We start from the raw sequence: 18136 nt of genomic DNA, 5'->3' as shown, positions 1-18136 counted from the left end.
TTAAAACCTACGGATTTATATGTCTCCGAAAGACAATCAAGCGTGTGTACAGCGGCATAAACGCAGCAGTGATAGGATTGGTGAGGTTCGGTGAGCAAATGCAGACCCTTTGAAGTCATATTGCATGGTACCCATTCCATGGGTCTCAACTCTCCAGGTTTAAGGGATTCTTCCTTCAGCTAAAACATGCATGTGGAACCCAGAGTATGATCCACCGTGTGATCGGGAAACGTGTTCAAATGTGTCTCAGTTTTCGTCCCCTGGTACTCGGGTGCAAACTCCAGACGCTTTACTAACACTCTCCCCACTTGGAGAGTCAGTGCCTTTAACCTCCTGTTTGGCCCAGTTTGCAATTTCTGCGGAAAATGTACAGGAATGGAGAGAACCAATGAGAGACTAGCTGGGGGTGTCTGGACGGGCAAATTTAACTCTCATTTCCCACCAGGAAGAGGAATTAACCAAAGGCTCAGCGTGCCGTGCCGGAACCACACTAGGGCCTGAAGCAATCCTGCGGTGTTGCGGCCAGCTCACAAGAAAGCGAGTTGAAGAAAGGAGCTCAGGGGCACTGTAATTCACAAACCTGCAGAGTTATAAATGACAGCTATCGTCCAAAAATATATTGAAGTAAGGCTGCCAAGAGGACTTGAAAGCGGGGCAGAATTGCAGGAAACCGATTTCAGGAGGTAGACGGGAATTGCATGTAAAGCATAGGAAAAGAGGCAGAACGTCCACAATGATGCACTTGGCCAAAAAGGGCGTATGCGTTTTTTCCTGAATATATTCAGGAAAAAACGCATACGCCCTTTTTGGCCAACCAAGCAAGCTTGCAAAGGAAATCTGCACTACAATGAAGTCTCACTGCCCCCCGGTCAAAAGGGCCATCTGAAAAAAGTGTAAAATCCAGAAAGGCAAGACAGGACATGGAGAATTGGGAGCCTTGTTATGCTGATGGGCGGGATGTAAATTGCCAACAGCCACTCTGGAGAAGTGTATGCTGTTTCCTGAAACATCTAAAAAACAAAGCAACAGAGCCTAGGGCACTTCCACTTATGGTCCTATAGCTTAGGGAAATTAAAATCAAAAAGACACAGCCACCCCAAAGGTTGGGACGGCTCTGTTTACAAGAACCTCGTTTACGGTACAAGTTCAATATCACAGAAAGCGAAAAATGGATAAAGAAGTTGTGGTACTTACGTACAATGCAATATCACTCAGCAATGAAATCTATGTCATCAGGCCCGTAGCAGCATAATGAGTGGATTAAGGTACGATGATTGTAAGTGAAATAAGTCACACAGAAAAAGAAACATCATAAGATATCACTACTACACGGAATGTAAACTTGGCTACACAGGAACTGAATTACAAAACAGAACAGGGTCTCAAATGTAGAAAACCAACTTACGCTAGCTTAAGGGGAAAGGTGAGTTGGGGTGCTGCATGAAACCAGAGATTGAAATTAGCACAGATACCGTTCCATAAGCCAAATATGTAATAGACAAGAGCTACTCCTTGCTCAACGAAGTGGACTCAACACCCCATATTAAACGCCTAAGAATATACTTGACTAGAAATAATCTTAAAACCTACGGATTTATATGTCTCCGAAAGACAATCAAGCGTGTGTACAGCGGCATAAACGCAGCAGTGATAGGATTGGTGAGGTTCGGTGAGCAAATGCAGACCCTTTGAAGTCATATTGCATGGTACCCATTCCATGGGTCTCAACTCTCCAGGTTTAAGGGATTCTTCCTTCAGCTAAAACATGCATGTGGAACCCAGAGTATGATCCACCGTGTGATCGGGAAACGTGTTCAAATGTGTCTCAGTTTTCGTCCCCTGGTACTCGGGTGCAAACTCCAGACGCTTTACTAACACTCTCCCCACTTGGAGAGTCAGTGCCTTTAACCTCCTGTTTGGCCCAGTTTGCAATTTCTGCGGAAAATGTACAGGAATGGAGAGAACCAATGAGAGACTAGCTGGGGGTGTCTGGACGGGCAAATTTAACTCTCATTTCCCACCAGGAAGAGGAATTAACCAAAGGCTCAGCGTGCCGTGCCGGAACCACACTAGGGCCTGAAGCAATCCTGCGGTGTTGCGGCCAGCTCACAAGAAAGCGAGTTGAAGAAAGGAGCTCAGGGGCACTGTAATTCACAAACCTGCAGAGTTATAAATGACAGCTATCGTCCAAAAATATATTGAAGTAAGGCTGCCAAGAGGACTTGAAAGCGGGGCAGAATTGCAGGAAACCGATTTCAGGAGGTAGACGGGAATTGCATGTAAAGCATAGGAAAAGAGGCAGAACGTCCACAATGATGCACTTGGCCAAAAAGGGCGTATGCGTTTTTTCCTGAATATATTCAGGAAAAAACGCATACGCCCTTTTTGGCCAACCAAGCAAGCTTGCAAAGGAAATCTGCACTACAATGAAGTCTCACTGCCCCCCGGTCAAAAGGGCCATCTGAAAAAAGTGTAAAATCCAGAAAGGCAAGACAGGACATGGAGAATTGGGAGCCTTGTTATGCTGATGGGCGGGATGTAAATTGCCAACAGCCACTCTGGAGAAGTGTATGCTGTTTCCTGAAACATCTAAAAAACAAAGCAACAGAGCCTAGGGCACTTCCACTTATGGTCCTATAGCTTAGGGAAATTAAAATCAAAAAGACACAGCCACCCCAAAGGTTGGGACGGCTCTGTTTACAAGAACCTCGTTTACGGTACAAGTTCAATATCACAGAAAGCGAAAAATGGATAAAGAAGTTGTGGTACTTACGTACAATGCAATATCACTCAGCAATGAAATCTATGTCATCAGGCCCGTAGCAGCATAATGAGTGGATTAAGGTACGATGATTGTAAGTGAAATAAGTCACACAGAAAAAGAAACATCATAAGATATCACTACTACACGGAATGTAAACTTGGCTACACAGGAACTGAATTACAAAACAGAACAGGGTCTCAAATGTAGAAAACCAACTTACGCTAGCTTAAGGGGAAAGGTGAGTTGGGGTGCTGCATGAAACCAGAGATTGAAATTAGCACAGATACCGTTCCATAAGCCAAATATGTAATAGACAAGAGCTACTCCTTGCTCAACGAAGTGGACTCAACACCCCATATTAAACGCCTAAGAATATACCTGACTAGAAATAATCTTAAAACCTACGGATTTATATGTCTCCGAAAGACAATCAAGCGTGTGTACAGCGGCATAAACGCAGCAGTGATAGGATTGGTGAGGTTCGGTGAGCAAATGCAGACCCTTTGAAGTCATATTGCATGGTACCCATTCCATGGGTCTCAACTCTCCAGGTTTAAGGGATTCTTCCTTCAGCTAAAACATGCATGTGGAACCCAGAGTATGATCCACCGTGTGATCAGGAAACGTGTTCAAATGTGTCTCAGTTTTCGTCCCCTGGTACTCGGGTGCAAACTCCAGACGCTTTACTAACACTCTCCCCACTTGGAGAGTCAGTGCCTTTAACCTCCTGTTTGGCCCAGTTTGCAATTTCTGCGGAAAATGTACAGGAATAGGGAGAACCAATGAGAGACTAGCTGGGGGTGTCTGGACGGGCAAATTTAACTCTCATTTCCCACCAGGAAGAGGAATTAACCAAAGGCTCAGCGTGCCGTGCCGGAACCACACTAGGGCCTGAAGCAATCCTGCGGTGTTGCGGCCAGCTCACAAGAAAGCGAGTTGAAGAAAGGAGCTCAGGGGCACTGTAATTCACAAACCTGCAGAGTTATAAATGACAGCTATCGTCCAAAAATATATTGAAGTAAGGCTGCCAAGAGGACTTGAAAGCGGGGCAGAATTGCAGGAAACCGATTTCAGGAGGTAGACGGGAATTGCATGTAAAGCATAGGAAAAGAGGCAGAACGTCCACAATGATGCACTTGGCCAAAAAGGGCGTATGCGTTTTTTCCTGAATATATTCAGGAAAAAACGCATACGCCCTTTTTGGCCAACCAAGCAAGCTTGCAAAGGAAATCTGCACTACAATGAAGTCTCACTGCCCCCCGGTCAAAAGGGCCATCTGAAAAAAGTGTAAAATCCAGAAAGGCAAGACAGGACATGGAGAATTGGGAGCCTTGTTATGCTGATGGGCGGGATGTAAATTGCCAACAGCCACTCTGGAGAAGTGTATGCTGTTTCCTGAAACATCTAAAAAACAAAGCAACAGAGCCTAGGGCACTTCCACTTATGGTCCTATAGCTTAGGGAAATTAAAATCAAAAAGACACAGCAACCCCAAAGGTTGGGACGGCTCTGTTTACAAGAACCTCGTTTACGGTACAAGTTCAATATCACAGAAAGCGAAAAATGGATAAAGAAGTTGTGGTACTTACGTACAATGCAATATCACTCAGCAATGAAATCTATGTCATCAGGCCCGTAGCAGCATAATGAGTGGATTAAGGTACGATGATTGTAAGTGAAATAAGTCACACAGAAAAAGAAACATCATAAGATATCACTACTACACGGAATGTAAACTTGGCTACACAGGAACTGAATTACAAAACAGAACAGGGTCTCAAATGTAGAAAACCAACTTACGCTAGCTTAAGGGGAAAGGTGAGTTGGGGTGCTGCATGAAACCAGAGATTGAAATTAGCACAGATACCGTTCCATAAGCCAAATATGTAATAGACAAGAGCTACTCCTTGCTCAACGAAGTGGACTCAACACCCCATATTAAACGCCTAAGAATATACCTGACTAGAAATAATCTTAAAACCTACGGATTTATATGTCTCCGAAAGACAATCAAGCATGTGTACAGCGGCATAAACGCAGCAGTGATAGGATTGGTGAGGTTCGGTGAGCAAATGCAGACCCTTTGAAGTCATATTGCATGGTACCCATTCCATGGGTCTCAACTCTCCAGGTTTAAGGGATTCTTCCTTCAGCTAAAACATGCATGTGGAACCCAGAGTATGATCCACCGTGTGATCGGGAAACGTGTTCAAATGTGTCTCAGTTTTCGTCCCCTGGTACTCGGGTGCAAACTCCAGACGCTTTACTAACACTCTCCCCACTTGGAGAGTCAGTTCCTTTAACCTCCTGTTTGGCCCAGTTTGCAATTTCTGCGGAAAATGTACAGGAATAGGGAGAACCAATGAGAGACTAGCTGGGGGTGTCTGGACGGGCAAATTTAACTCTCATTTCCCACCAGGAACAGGAATTAACCAAAGGCTCAGCGTGCCGTGCCGGAACCACACTAGGGCCTGAAGCAATCCTGCGGTGTTGCGGCCAGCTCACAAGAAAGCGAGTTGAAGAAACGAGCTCAGGGGCACTGTAATTCACAAACCTGCAGAGTTATAAATGACAGCTATCGTCCAAAAATATATTGAAGTAAGGCTGCCAAGAGGACTTGAAAGCGGGGCAGAATTGCAGGAAACCGATTTCAGGAGGTAGACGGGAATTGCATGTAAAGCATAGGAAAAGAGGCAGAACGTCCACAATGATGCACTTGGCCAAAAAGGGCGTATGCGTTTTTTCCTGAATATATTCAGGAAAAAACGCATACGCCCTTTTTGGCCAACCAAGCAAGCTTGCAAAGGAAATCTGCACTACAATGAAGTCTCACTGCCCCCCGGTCAAAAGGGCCATCTGAAAAAAGTGTAAAATCCAGAAAGGCAAGACAGGACATGGAGAATTGGGAGCCTTGTTATGCTGATGGGCGGGATGTAAATTGCCAACAGCCACTCTGGAGAAGTGTATGCTGTTTCCTGAAACATCTAAAAAACAAAGCAACAGAGCCTAGGGCACTTCCACTTATGGTCCTATAGCTTAGGGAAATTAAAATCAAAAAGACACAGCCACCCCAAAGGTTGGGACGGCTCTGTTTACAAGAACCTCGTTTACGGTACAAGTTCAATATCACAGAAAGCGAAAAATGGATAAAGAAGTTGTGGTACTTACGTACAATGCAATATCACTCAGCAATGAAATCTATGTCATCAGGCCCGTAGCAGCATAATGAGTGGATTAAGGTACGATGATTGTAAGTGAAATAAGTCACACAGAAAAAGAAACATCATAAGATATCACTACTACACGGAATGTAAACTTGGCTACACAGGAACTGAATTACAAAACAGAACAGGGTCTCAAATGTAGAAAACCAACTTACGCTAGCTTAAGGGGAAAGGTGAGTTGGGGTGCTGCATGAAACCAGAGATTGAAATTAGCACAGATACCGTTCCATAAGCCAAATATGTAATAGACAAGAGCTACTCCTTGCTCAACGAAGTGGACTCAACACCCCATATTAAACGCCTAAGAATATACCTGACTAGAAATAATCTTAAAACCTACGGATTTATATGTCTCCGAAAGACAATCAAGCGTGTGTACAGCGGCATAAACGCAGCAGTGATAGGATCGGTGAGGTTCGGTGAGCAAATGCAGACCCTTTGAAGTCATATTGCATGGTACCCATTCCATGGGTCTCAACTCTCCAGGTTTAAGGGATTCTTCCTTCAGCTAAAACATGCATGTGGAACCCAGAGTATGATCCACCGTGTGATCGGGAAACGTGTTCAAATGTGTCTCAGTTTTCGTCCCCTGGTACTCGGGTGCAAACTCCAGACGCTTTACTAACACTCTCCCCACTTGGAGAGTCAGTGCCTTTAACCTCCTGTTTGGCCCAGTTTGCAATTTCTGCGGAAAATGTACAGGAATAGGGAGAACCAATGAGAGACTAGCTGGGGGTGTCTGGACGGGCAAATTTAACTCTCATTTCCCACCAGGAACAGGAATTAACCAAAGGCTCAGCGTGCCGTGCCGGAACCACACTAGGGCCTGAAGCAATCCTGCGGTGTTGCGGCCAGCTCACAAGAAAGCGAGTTGAAGAAACGAGCTCAGGGGCACTGTAATTCACAAACCTGCAGAGTTATAAATGACAGCTATCGTCCAAAAATATATTGAAGTAAGGCTGCCAAGAGGACTTGAAAGCGGGGCAGAATTGCAGGAAACCGATTTCAGGAGGTAGACGGGAATTGCATGTAAAGCATAGGAAAAGAGGCAGAACGTCCACAATGATGCACTTGGCCAAAAAGGGCGTATGCGTTTTTTCCTGAATATATTCAGGAAAAAACGCATACGCCCTTTTTGGCCAACCAAGCAAGCTTGCAAAGGAAATCTGCACTACAATGAAGTCTCACTGCGCCCCGGTCAAAAGGGCCATCTGAAAAAAGTGTAAAATCCAGAAAGGCAAGACAGGACATGGAGAATTGGGAGCCTTGTTATGCTGATGGGCGGGATGTAAATTGCCAACAGCCACTCTGGAGAAGTGTATGCTGTTTCCTGAAACATCTAAAAAACAAAGCAACAGAGCCTAGGGCACTTCCACTTATGGTCCTATAGCTTAGGGAAATTAAAATCAAAAAGACACAGCCACCCCAAAGTTTGGGACGGCTCTGTTTACAAGAACCTCGTTTACGGTACAAGTTCAATATCACAGAAAGCGAAAAATGGATAAAGAAGTTGTGGTACTTACGTACAATGCAATATCACTCAGCAATGAAATCTATGTCATCAGGCCCGTAGCAGCATAATGAGTGGATTAAGGTACGATGATTGTAAGTGAAATAAGTCACACAGAAAAAGAAACATCATAAGATATCACTACTACACGGAATGTAAACTTGGCTACACAGGAACTGAATTACAAAACAGAACAGGGTCTCAAATGTAGAAAACCAACTTACACTAGCTTAAGGGGAAAGGTGAGTTGGGGTGCTGCATGAAACCAGAGATTGAAATTAGCACAGATACCGTTCCATAAGCCAAATATGTAATAGACAAGAGCTACTCCTTGCTCAACGAAGTGGACTCAACACCCCATATTAAACGCCTAAGAATATACCTGACTAGAAATAATCTTAAAACCTACGGATTTATATGTCTCCGAAAGACAATCAAGCGTGTGTACAGCGGCATAAACGCAGCAGTGATAGGATTGGTGAGGTTCGGTGAGCAAATGCAGACCCTTTGAAGTCATATTGCATGGTACCCATTCCATGGGTCTCAACTCTCCAGGTTTAAGGGATTCTTCCTTCAGCTAAAACATGCATGTGGAACCCAGAGTATGATCCACCGTGTGATCGGGAAACGTGTTCAAATGTGTCTCAGTTTTCGTCCCCTGGTACTCGGGTGCAAACTCCAGACGCTTTACTAACACTCTCCCCACTTGGAGAGTCAGTGCCTTTAACCTCCTGTTTGGCCCAGTTTGCAATTTCTGCGGAAAATGTACAGGAATAGGGAGAACCAATGAGAGACTAGCTGGGGGTGTCTGGACGGGCAAATTTAACTCTCATTTCCCACCAGGAAGAGGAATTAACCAAAGGCTCAGCGTGCCGTGCCGGAACCACACTAGGGCCTGAAGCAATCCTGCGGTGTTGCGGCCAGCTCACAAGAAAGCGAGTTGAAGAAAGGAGCTCAGGGGCACTGTAATTCACAAACCTGCAGAGTTATAAATGACAGCTATCGTCCAAAAATATATTGAAGTAAGGCAGCCAAGAGGAGTTGAAAGCGGGGCAGAATTGCAGGAAACCGATTTCAGGAGGTAGACTGGAATTGCATGTAAAGCATAGGAAAAGAGGCAGAACGTCCACAATGATGCACTTGGCCAAAAAGGGCGTATGCGTTTTTTCCTGAATATATTCAGGAAAAAACGCATACGCCCTTTTTGGCCAACCAAGCAAGCTTGCAAAGGAAATCTGCACTACAATGAAGTCTCACTGCCCCCCGGTCAAAAGGGTCATCTGAAAAAAGTGTAAAATCCAGAAAGGCAAGACAGGACATGGAGAATTGGGAGCCTTGTTATGCTGATGGGCGGGATGTAAATTGCCAACAGCCACTCTGGAGAAGTGTATGCTGTTTCCTGAAACATCTAAAAAACAAAGCAACAGAGCCTAGGGCACTTCCACTTATGGTCCTATAGCTTAGGGAAATTAAAATCAAAAAGACACAGCCACCCCAAAGTTTGGGACGGCTCTGTTTACAAGAACCTCGTTTACGGTACAAGTTCAATATCACAGAAAGCGAAAAATGGATAAAGAAGTTGTGGTACTTACGTACAATGCAATATCACTCAGCAATGAAATCTATGTCATCAGGCCCGTAGCAGCATAATGAGTGGATTAAGGTACGATGATTGTAAGTGAAATAAGTCACACAGAAAAAGAAACATCATAAGATATCACTACTACACGGAATGTAAACTTGGCTACACAGGAACTGAATTACAAAACAGAACAGGGTCTCAAATGTAGAAAACCAACTTACGCTAGCTTAAGGGGAAAGGTGAGTTGGGGTGCTGCATGAAACCAGAGATTGAAATTAGCACAGATACCGTTCCATAAGCCAAATATGTAATAGACAAGAGCTACTCCTTGCTCAACGAAGTGGACTCAACACCCCATATTAAACGCCTAAGAATATACCTGACTAGAAATAATCTTAAAACCTACGGATTTATATGTCTCCGAAAGACAATCAAGCGTGTGTACAGCGGCATAAACGCAGCAGTGATAGGATTGGTGAGGTTCGGTGAGCAAATGCAGACCCTTTGATGTCATATTGCATGGTACCCATTCCATGGGTCTCAACTCTCCAGGTTTAAGGGATTCTTCCTTCAGCTAAAACATGCATGTGGAACCCAGAGTATGATCCACCGTGTGATCGGGAAACGTGTTCAAATGTGTCTCAGTTTTCGTCCCCTGGTACTCGGGTGCAAACTCCAGACGCTTTACTAACACTCTCCCCACTTGGAGAGTCAGTGCCTTTAACCTCCTGTTTGGCCCAGTTTGCAATTTCTGCGGAAAATGTACAGGAATAGGGAGAACCAATGAGAGACTAGCTGGGGGTGTCTGGACGGGCAAATTTAACTCTCATTTCCCACCAGGAAGAGGAATTAACCAAAGGCTCAGCGTGCCGTGCCGGAACCACACTAGGGCCTGAAGCAATCCTGCGGTGTTGCGGCCAGCTCACAAGAAAGCGAGTTGAAGAAAGGAGCTCAGGGGCACTGTAATTCACAAACCTGCAGAGTTATAAATGACAGCTATCGTCCAAAAATATATTGAAGTAAGGCAGCCAAGAGGAGTTGAAAGCGGGGCAGAATTGCAGGAAACCGATTTCAGGAGGTAGACTGGAATTGCATGTAAAGCATAGGAAAAGAGGCAGAACGTCCACAATGATGCACTTGGCCAAAAAGGGCGTATGCGTTTTTTCCTGAATATATTCAGGAAAAAACGCATACGCCCTTTTTGGCCAACCAAGCAAGCTTGCAAAGGAAATCTGCACTACAATGAAGTCTCACTGCCCCCCGGTCAAAAGGGTCATCTGAAAAAAGTGTAAAATCCAGAAAGGCAAGACAGGACATGGAGAATTGGGAGCCTTGTTATGCTGATGGGCGGGATGTAAATTGCCAACAGCCACTCTGGAGAAGTGTATGCTGTTTCCTGAAACATCTAAAAAACAAAGCAACAGAGCCTAGGGCACTTCCACTTATGGTCCTATAGCTTAGGGAAATTAAAATCAAAAACACACAGCCACCCCAAAGTTTGGGACGGCTCTGTTTACAAGAACCTCGTTTACGGTACAAGTTCAATATCACAGAAAGCGAAAAATGGATAAAGAAGTTGTGGTACTTACGTACAATGCAATATCACTCAGCAATGAAATCTATGTCATCAGGCCCGTAGCAGCATAATGAGTGGATTAAGGTACGATGATTGTAAGTGAAATAAGTCACACAGAAAAAGAAACATCATAAGATATCACTACTACACGGAATGTAAACTTGGCTACACAGGAACTGAATTACAAAACAGAACAGGGTCTCAAATGTAGAAAACCAACTTACGCTAGCTTAAGGGGAAAGGTGAGTTGGGGTGCTGCATGAAACCAGAGATTGAAATTAGCACAGATACCGTTCCATAAGCCAAATATGTAATAGACAAGAGCTACTCCTTGCTCAACGAAGTGGACTCAACACCCCATATTAAACGCCTAAGAATATACCTGACTAGAAATAATCTTAAAACCTACGGATTTATATGTCTCCGAAAGACAATCAAGCGTGTGTACAGCGGCATAAACGCAGCAGTGATAGGATTGGTGAGGTTCGGTGAGCAAATGCAGACCCTTTGAAGTCATATTGCATGGTACCCATTCCATGGGTCTCAACTCTCCAGGTTTAAGGGATTCTTCCTTCAGCTAAAACATGCATGTGGAACCCAGAGTATGATCCACCGTGTGATCGGGAAACGTGTTCAAATGTGTCTCAGTTTTCGTCCCCTGGTACTCGGGTGCAAACTCCAGACGCTTTACTAACACTCTCCCCACTTGGAGAGTCAGTGCCTTTAACCTCCTGTTTGGCCCAGTTTGCAATTTCTGCGGAAAATGTACAGGAATGGGGAGAACCAATGAGAGACTAGCTGGGGGTGTCTGGACGGGCAAATTTAACTCTCATTTCCCACCAGGAAGAGGAATTAACCAAAGGCTCAGCGTGCCGTGCCGGAACCACACTAGGGCCTGAAGCAATCCTGCGGTGTTGCGGCCAGCTCACAAGAAAGCGAGTTGAAGAAAGGAGCTCAGGGGCACTGTAATTCACAAACCTGCAGAGTTATAAATGACAGCTATCGTCCAAAAATATATTGAAGTAAGGCTGCCAAGAGGACTTGAAAGCGGGGCAGAATTGCAGGAAACCGATTTCAGGAGGTAGACTGGAATTGCATGTAAAGCATAGGAAAAGAGGCAGAAAGTCCACAATGATGCACTTGGCCAAAAAGGGCGTATGCGTTTTTTCCTGAATATATTCAGGAAAAAACGCATACGCCCTTTTTGGCCAACCAAGCAAGCTTGCAAAGGAAATCTGCACTACAATGAAGTCTCACTGCGCCCCGGTCAAAAGGGCCATCTGAAAAAAGTGTAAAATCCAGAAAGGCAAGACAGGACATGGAGAATTGGGAGCCTTGTTATGCTGATGGGCGGGATGTAAATTGCCAACAGCCACTCTGGAGAAGTGTATGCTGTTTCCTGAAACATCTAAAAAACAAAGCAACAGAGCCTAGGGCACTTCCACTTATGGTCCTATAGCTTAGGGAAATTAAAATCAAAAAGACACAGCCACCCCAAAGGTTGGGACGGCTCTGTTTACAAGAACCTCGTTTACGGTACAAGTTCAATATCACAGAAAGCGAAAAATGGATAAAGAAGTTGTGGTACTTACGTACAATGCAATATCACTCAGCAATGAAATCTATGTCATCAGGCCCGTAGCAGCATAATGAGTGGATTAAGGTACGATGATTGTAAGTGAAATAAGTCACACAGAAAGAGAAACATCATAAGATATCACTACTACACGGAATGTAAACTTGGCTACACAGGAACTGAATTACAAAACAGAACAGGGTCTCAAATGTAGAAAACCAACTTACACTAGCTTAAGGGGAAAGGTGAGTTGGGGTGCTGCATGAAACCAGAGATTGAAATTAGCACAGATACCGTTCCATAAGCCAAATATGTAATAGACAAGAGCTACTCCTTGCTCAACGAAGTGGACTCAACACCCCATATTAAACGCCTAAGAATATACCTGACTAGAAATAATCTTAAAACCTACGGATTTATATGTCTCCGAAAGACAATCAAGCGTGTGTACAGCGGCATAAACGCAGCAGTGATAGGATTGGTGAGGTTCGGTGAGCAAATGCAGACCCTTTGAAGTCATATTGCATGGTACCCATTCCATGGGTCTCAACTCTCCAGGTTTAAGGGATTCTTCCTTCAGCTAAAACATGCATGTGGAACCCAGAGTATGATCCACCGTGTGATCGGGAAACGTGTTCAAATGTGTCTCAGTTTTCGTCCCCTGGTACTCGGGTGCAAACTCCAGACGCTTTACTAACACTCTCCCCACTTGGAGAGTCAGTGCCTTTAACCTCCTGTTTGGCCCAGTTTGCAATTTCTGCGGAAAATGTACAGGAATAGGGAGAACCAATGAGAGACTAGCTGGGGGTGTCTGGACGGGCAAATTTAACTCTCATTTCCCACCAGGAAGAGGAATTAACCAAAGGCTCAGCGTGCCGTGCCGGAACCACACTAGGGCCTGAAGCAATCCTGCGGTGTTGCGGCCAGCTCACAAGAAAGCGAGTTGAAGAAAGGAGCTCAGGGGCACTGTAATTCACAAACCTGCAGAGTTATAAATGACAGCTATCGTCCAAAAATATATTGAAGTAAGGCAGCCAAGAGGAGTTGAAAGCGGGGCAGAATTGCAGGAAACCGATTTCAGGAGGTAGACTGGAATTGCATGTAAAGCATAGGAAAAGAGGCAGAACGTCCACAATGATGCACTTGGCCAAAAAGGGCGTATGCGTTTTTTCCTGAATATATTCAGGAAAAAACGCATACGCCCTTTTTGGCCAACCAAGCAAGCTTGCAAAGGAAATCTGCACTACAATGAAGTCTCACTGCCCCCCGGTCAAAAGGGTCATCTGAAAAAAGTGTAAAATCCAGAAAGGCAAGACAGGACATGGAGAATTGGGAGCCTTGTTATGCTGATGGGCGGGATGTAAATTGCCAACAGCCACTCTGGAGAAGTGTATGCTGTTTCCTGAAACATCTAAAAAACAAAGCAACAGAGCCTAGGGCACTTCCACTTATGGTCCTATAGCTTAGGGAAATTAAAATCAAAAAGACACAGCCACCCCAAAGTTTGGGACGGCTCTGTTTACAAGAACCTCGTTTACGGTACAAGTTCAATATCACAGAAAGCGAAAAATGGATAAAGAAGTTGTGGTACTTACGTACAATGCAATATCACTCAGCAATGAAATCTATGTCATCAGGCCCGTAGCAGCATAATGAGTGGATTAAGGTACGATGATTGTAAGTGAAATAAGTCACACAGAAAAAGAAACATCATAAGATATCACTACTACACGGAATGTAAACTTGGCTACACAGGAACTGAATTACAAAACAGAACAGGGTCTCAAATGTAGAAAACCAACTTACGCTAGCTTAAGGGGAAAGGTGAGTTGGGGTGCTGCATGAAACCAGAGATTGAAATTAGCACAGATACCGTTCCATAAGCCAAATATGTAATAGACAAGAGCTACTCCTTGCTCAACGAAGTGGACTCAACACCCCATATTAAACGCCTAAGAATATACCTGACTAGAAATAATCTTAAAACCTACGGATTTATATGTCTCCGAAAGACAATCAAGCGTGTGTACAGCGGCATAAACGCAGCAGTGATAGGATTGGTGAGGTTCGGTGAGCAAATGCAGACCCTTTGATGTCATATTGCATGGTACCCATTCCATGGGTCTCAACTCTCCAGGTTTAAGGGATTCTTCCTTCAGCTAAAACATGCATGTGGAACCCAGAGTATGATCCACCGTGTGATCGGGAAACGTGTTCAAATGTGTCTCAGTTTTCGTCCCCTGGTACTCGGGTGCAAACTCCAGACGCTTTACTAACACTCTCCCCACTTGGAGAGTCAGTGCCTTTAACCTCCTGTTTGGCCCAGTTTGCAATTTCTGCGGAAAATGTACAGGAATAGGGAGAACCAATGAGAGACTAGCTGGGGGTGTCTGGACGGGCAAATTTAACTCTCATTTCCCACCAGGAAGAGGAATTAACCAAAGGCTCAGCGTGCCGTGCCGGAACCACACTAGGGCCTGAAGCAATCCTGCGGTGTTGCGGCCAGCTCACAAGAAAGCGAGTTGAAGAAAGGAGCTCAGGGGCACTGTAATTCACAAACCTGCAGAGTTATAAATGACAGCTATCGTCCAAAAATATATTGAAGTAAGGCAGCCAAGAGGAGTTGAAAGCGGGGCAGAATTGCAGGAAACCGATTTCAGGAGGTAGACTGGAATTGCATGTAAAGCATAGGAAAAGAGGCAGAACGTCCACAATGATGCACTTGGCCAAAAAGGGCGTATGCGTTTTTTCCTGAATATATTCAGGAAAAAACGCATACGCCCTTTTTGGCCAACCAAGCAAGCTTGCAAAGGAAATCTGCACTACAATGAAGTCTCACTGCCCCCCGGTCAAAAGGGTCATCTGAAAAAAGTGTAAAATCCAGAAAGGCAAGACAGGACATGGAGAATTGGGAGCCTTGTTATGCTGATGGGCGGGATGTAAATTGCCAACAGCCACTCTGGAGAAGTGTATGCTGTTTCCTGAAACATCTAAAAAACAAAGCAACAGAGCCTAGGGCACTTCCACTTATGGTCCTATAGCTTAGGGAAATTAAAATCAAAAACACACAGCCACCCCAAAGTTTGGGACGGCTCTGTTTACAAGAACCTCGTTTACGGTACAAGTTCAATATCACAGAAAGCGAAAAATGGATAAAGAAGTTGTGGTACTTACGTACAATGCAATATCACTCAGCAATGAAATCTATGTCATCAGGCCCGTAGCAGCATAATGAGTGGATTAAGGTACGATGATTGTAAGTGAAATAAGTCACACAGAAAAAGAAACATCATAAGATATCACTACTACACGGAATGTAAACTTGGCTACACAGGAACTGAATTACAAAACAGAACAGGGTCTCAAATGTAGAAAACCAACTTACGCTAGCTTAAGGGGAAAGGTGAGTTGGGGTGCTGCATGAAACCAGAGATTGAAATTAGCACAGATACCGTTCCATAAGCCAAATATGTAATAGACAAGAGCTACTCCTTGCTCAACGAAGTGGACTCAACACCCCATATTAAACGCCTAAGAATATACCTGACTAGAAATAATCTTAAAACCTACGGATTTATATGTCTCCGAAAGACAATCAAGCGTGTGTACAGCGGCATAAACGCAGCAGTGATAGGATTGGTGAGGTTCGGTGAGCAAATGCAGACCCTTTGAAGTCATATTGCATGGTACCCATTCCATGGGTCTCAACTCTCCAGGTTTAAGGGATTCTTCCTTCAGCTAAAACATGCATGTGGAACCCAGAGTATGATCCACCGTGTGATCGGGAAACGTGTTCAAATGTGTCTCAGTTTTCGTCCCCTGGTACTCGGGTGCAAACTCCAGACGCTTTACTAACACTCTCCCCACTTGGAGAGTCAGTGCCTTTAACCTCCTGTTTGGCCCAGTTTGCAATTTCTGCGGAAAATGTACAGGAATAGGGAGAACCAATGAGAGACTAGCTGGGGGTGTCTGGACGGGCAAATTTAACTCTCATTTCCCACCAGGAAGAGGAATTAACCAAAGGCTCAGCGTGCCGTGCCGGAACCACACTAGGGCCTGAAGCAATCCTGCGGTGTTGCGGCCAGCTCACAAGAAAGCGAGTTGAAGAAAGGAGCTCAGGGGCACTGTAATTCACAAACCTGCAGAGTTATAAATGACAGCTATCGTCCAAAAATATATTGAAGTAAGGCTGCCAAGAGGACTTGAAAGCGGGGCAGAATTGCAGGAAACCGATTTCAGGAGGTAGACTGGAATTGCATGTAAAGCATAGGAAAAGAGGCAGAAAGTCCACAATGATGCACTTGGCCAAAAAGGGCGTATGCGTTTTTTCCTGAATATATTCAGGAAAAAACGCATACGCCCTTTTTGGCCAACCAAGCAAGCTTGCAAAGGAAATCTGCACTACAATGAAGTCTCACTGCGCCCCGGTCAAAAGGGCCATCTGAAAAAAGTGTAAAATCCAGAAAGGCAAGACAGGACATGGAGAATTGGGAGCCTTGTTATGCTGATGGGCGGGATGTAAATTGCCAACAGCCACTCTGGAGAAGTGTATGCTGTTTCCTGAAACATCTAAAAAACAAAGCAACAGAGCCTAGGGCACTTCCACTTATGGTCCTATAGCTTAGGGAAATTAAAATCAAAAAGACACAGCCACCCCAAAGGTTGGGACGGCTCTGTTTACAAGAACCTCGTTTACGGTACAAGTTCAATATCACAGAAAGCGAAAAATGGATAAAGAAGTTGTGGTACTTACGTACAATGCAATATCACTCAGCAATGAAATCTATGTCATCAGGCCCGTAGCAGCATAATGAGTGGATTAAGGTACGATGATTGTAAGTGAAATAAGTCACACAGAAAAAGAAACATCATAAGATATCACTACTACACGGAATGTAAACTTGGCTACACAGGAACTGAATTACAAAACAGAACAGGGTCTCAAATGTAGAAAACCAACTTACGCTAGCTTAAGGGGAAAGGTGAGTTGGGGTGCTGCATGAAACCAGAGATTGAAATTAGCACAGATACCGTTCCATAAGCCAAATATGTAATAGACAAGAGCTACTCCTTGCTCAACGAAGTGGACTCAACACCCCATATTAAACGCCTAAGAATATACCTGACTAGAAATAATCTTAAAACCTACGGATTTATATGTCTCCGAAAGACAATCAAGCGTGTGTACAGCGGCATAAACGCAGCAGTGATAGGATTGGTGAGGTTCGGTGAGCAAATGCAGACCCTTTGAAGTCATATTGCATGGTACCCATTCCATGGGTCTCAACTCTCCAGGTTTAAGGGATTCTTCCTTCAGCTAAAACATGCATGTGGAACCCAGAGTATGATCCACCGTGTGATCGGGAAACGTGTTCAAATGTGTCTCAGTTTTCGTCCCCTGGTACTCGGGTGCAAACTCCAGACGCTTTACTAACACTCTCCCCACTTGGAGAGTCAGTGCCTTTAACCTCCTGTTTGGCCCAGTTTGCAATTTCTGCGGAAAATGTACAGGAATAGGGAGAACCAATGAGAGACTAGCTGGGGGTGTCTGGACGGGCAAATTTAACTCTCATTTCCCACCAGGAAGAGGAATTAACCAAAGGCTCAGCGTGCCGTGCCGGAACCACACTAGGGCCTGAAGCAATCCTGCGGTGTTGCGGCCAGCTCACAAGAAAGCGAGTTGAAGAAAGGAGCTCAGGGGCACTGTAATTCACAAACCTGCAGAGTTATAAATGACAGCTATCGTCCAAAAATATATTGAAGTAAGGCAGCCAAGAGGAGTTGAAAGCGGGGCAGAATTGCAGGAAACCGATTTCAGGAGGTAGACTGGAATTGCATGTAAAGCATAGGAAAAGAGGCAGAACGTCCACAATGATGCACTTGGCCAAAAAGGGCGTATGCGTTT

This window comes from Leucopleurus acutus (assembly GCF_964270905.1).
Source record: "Leucopleurus acutus genome assembly, chromosome: 1".
Lineage (NCBI taxonomy): Eukaryota > Metazoa > Chordata > Mammalia > Artiodactyla > Delphinidae > Leucopleurus > Leucopleurus acutus.
This window is presented reverse-complemented; position numbering follows the sequence as displayed.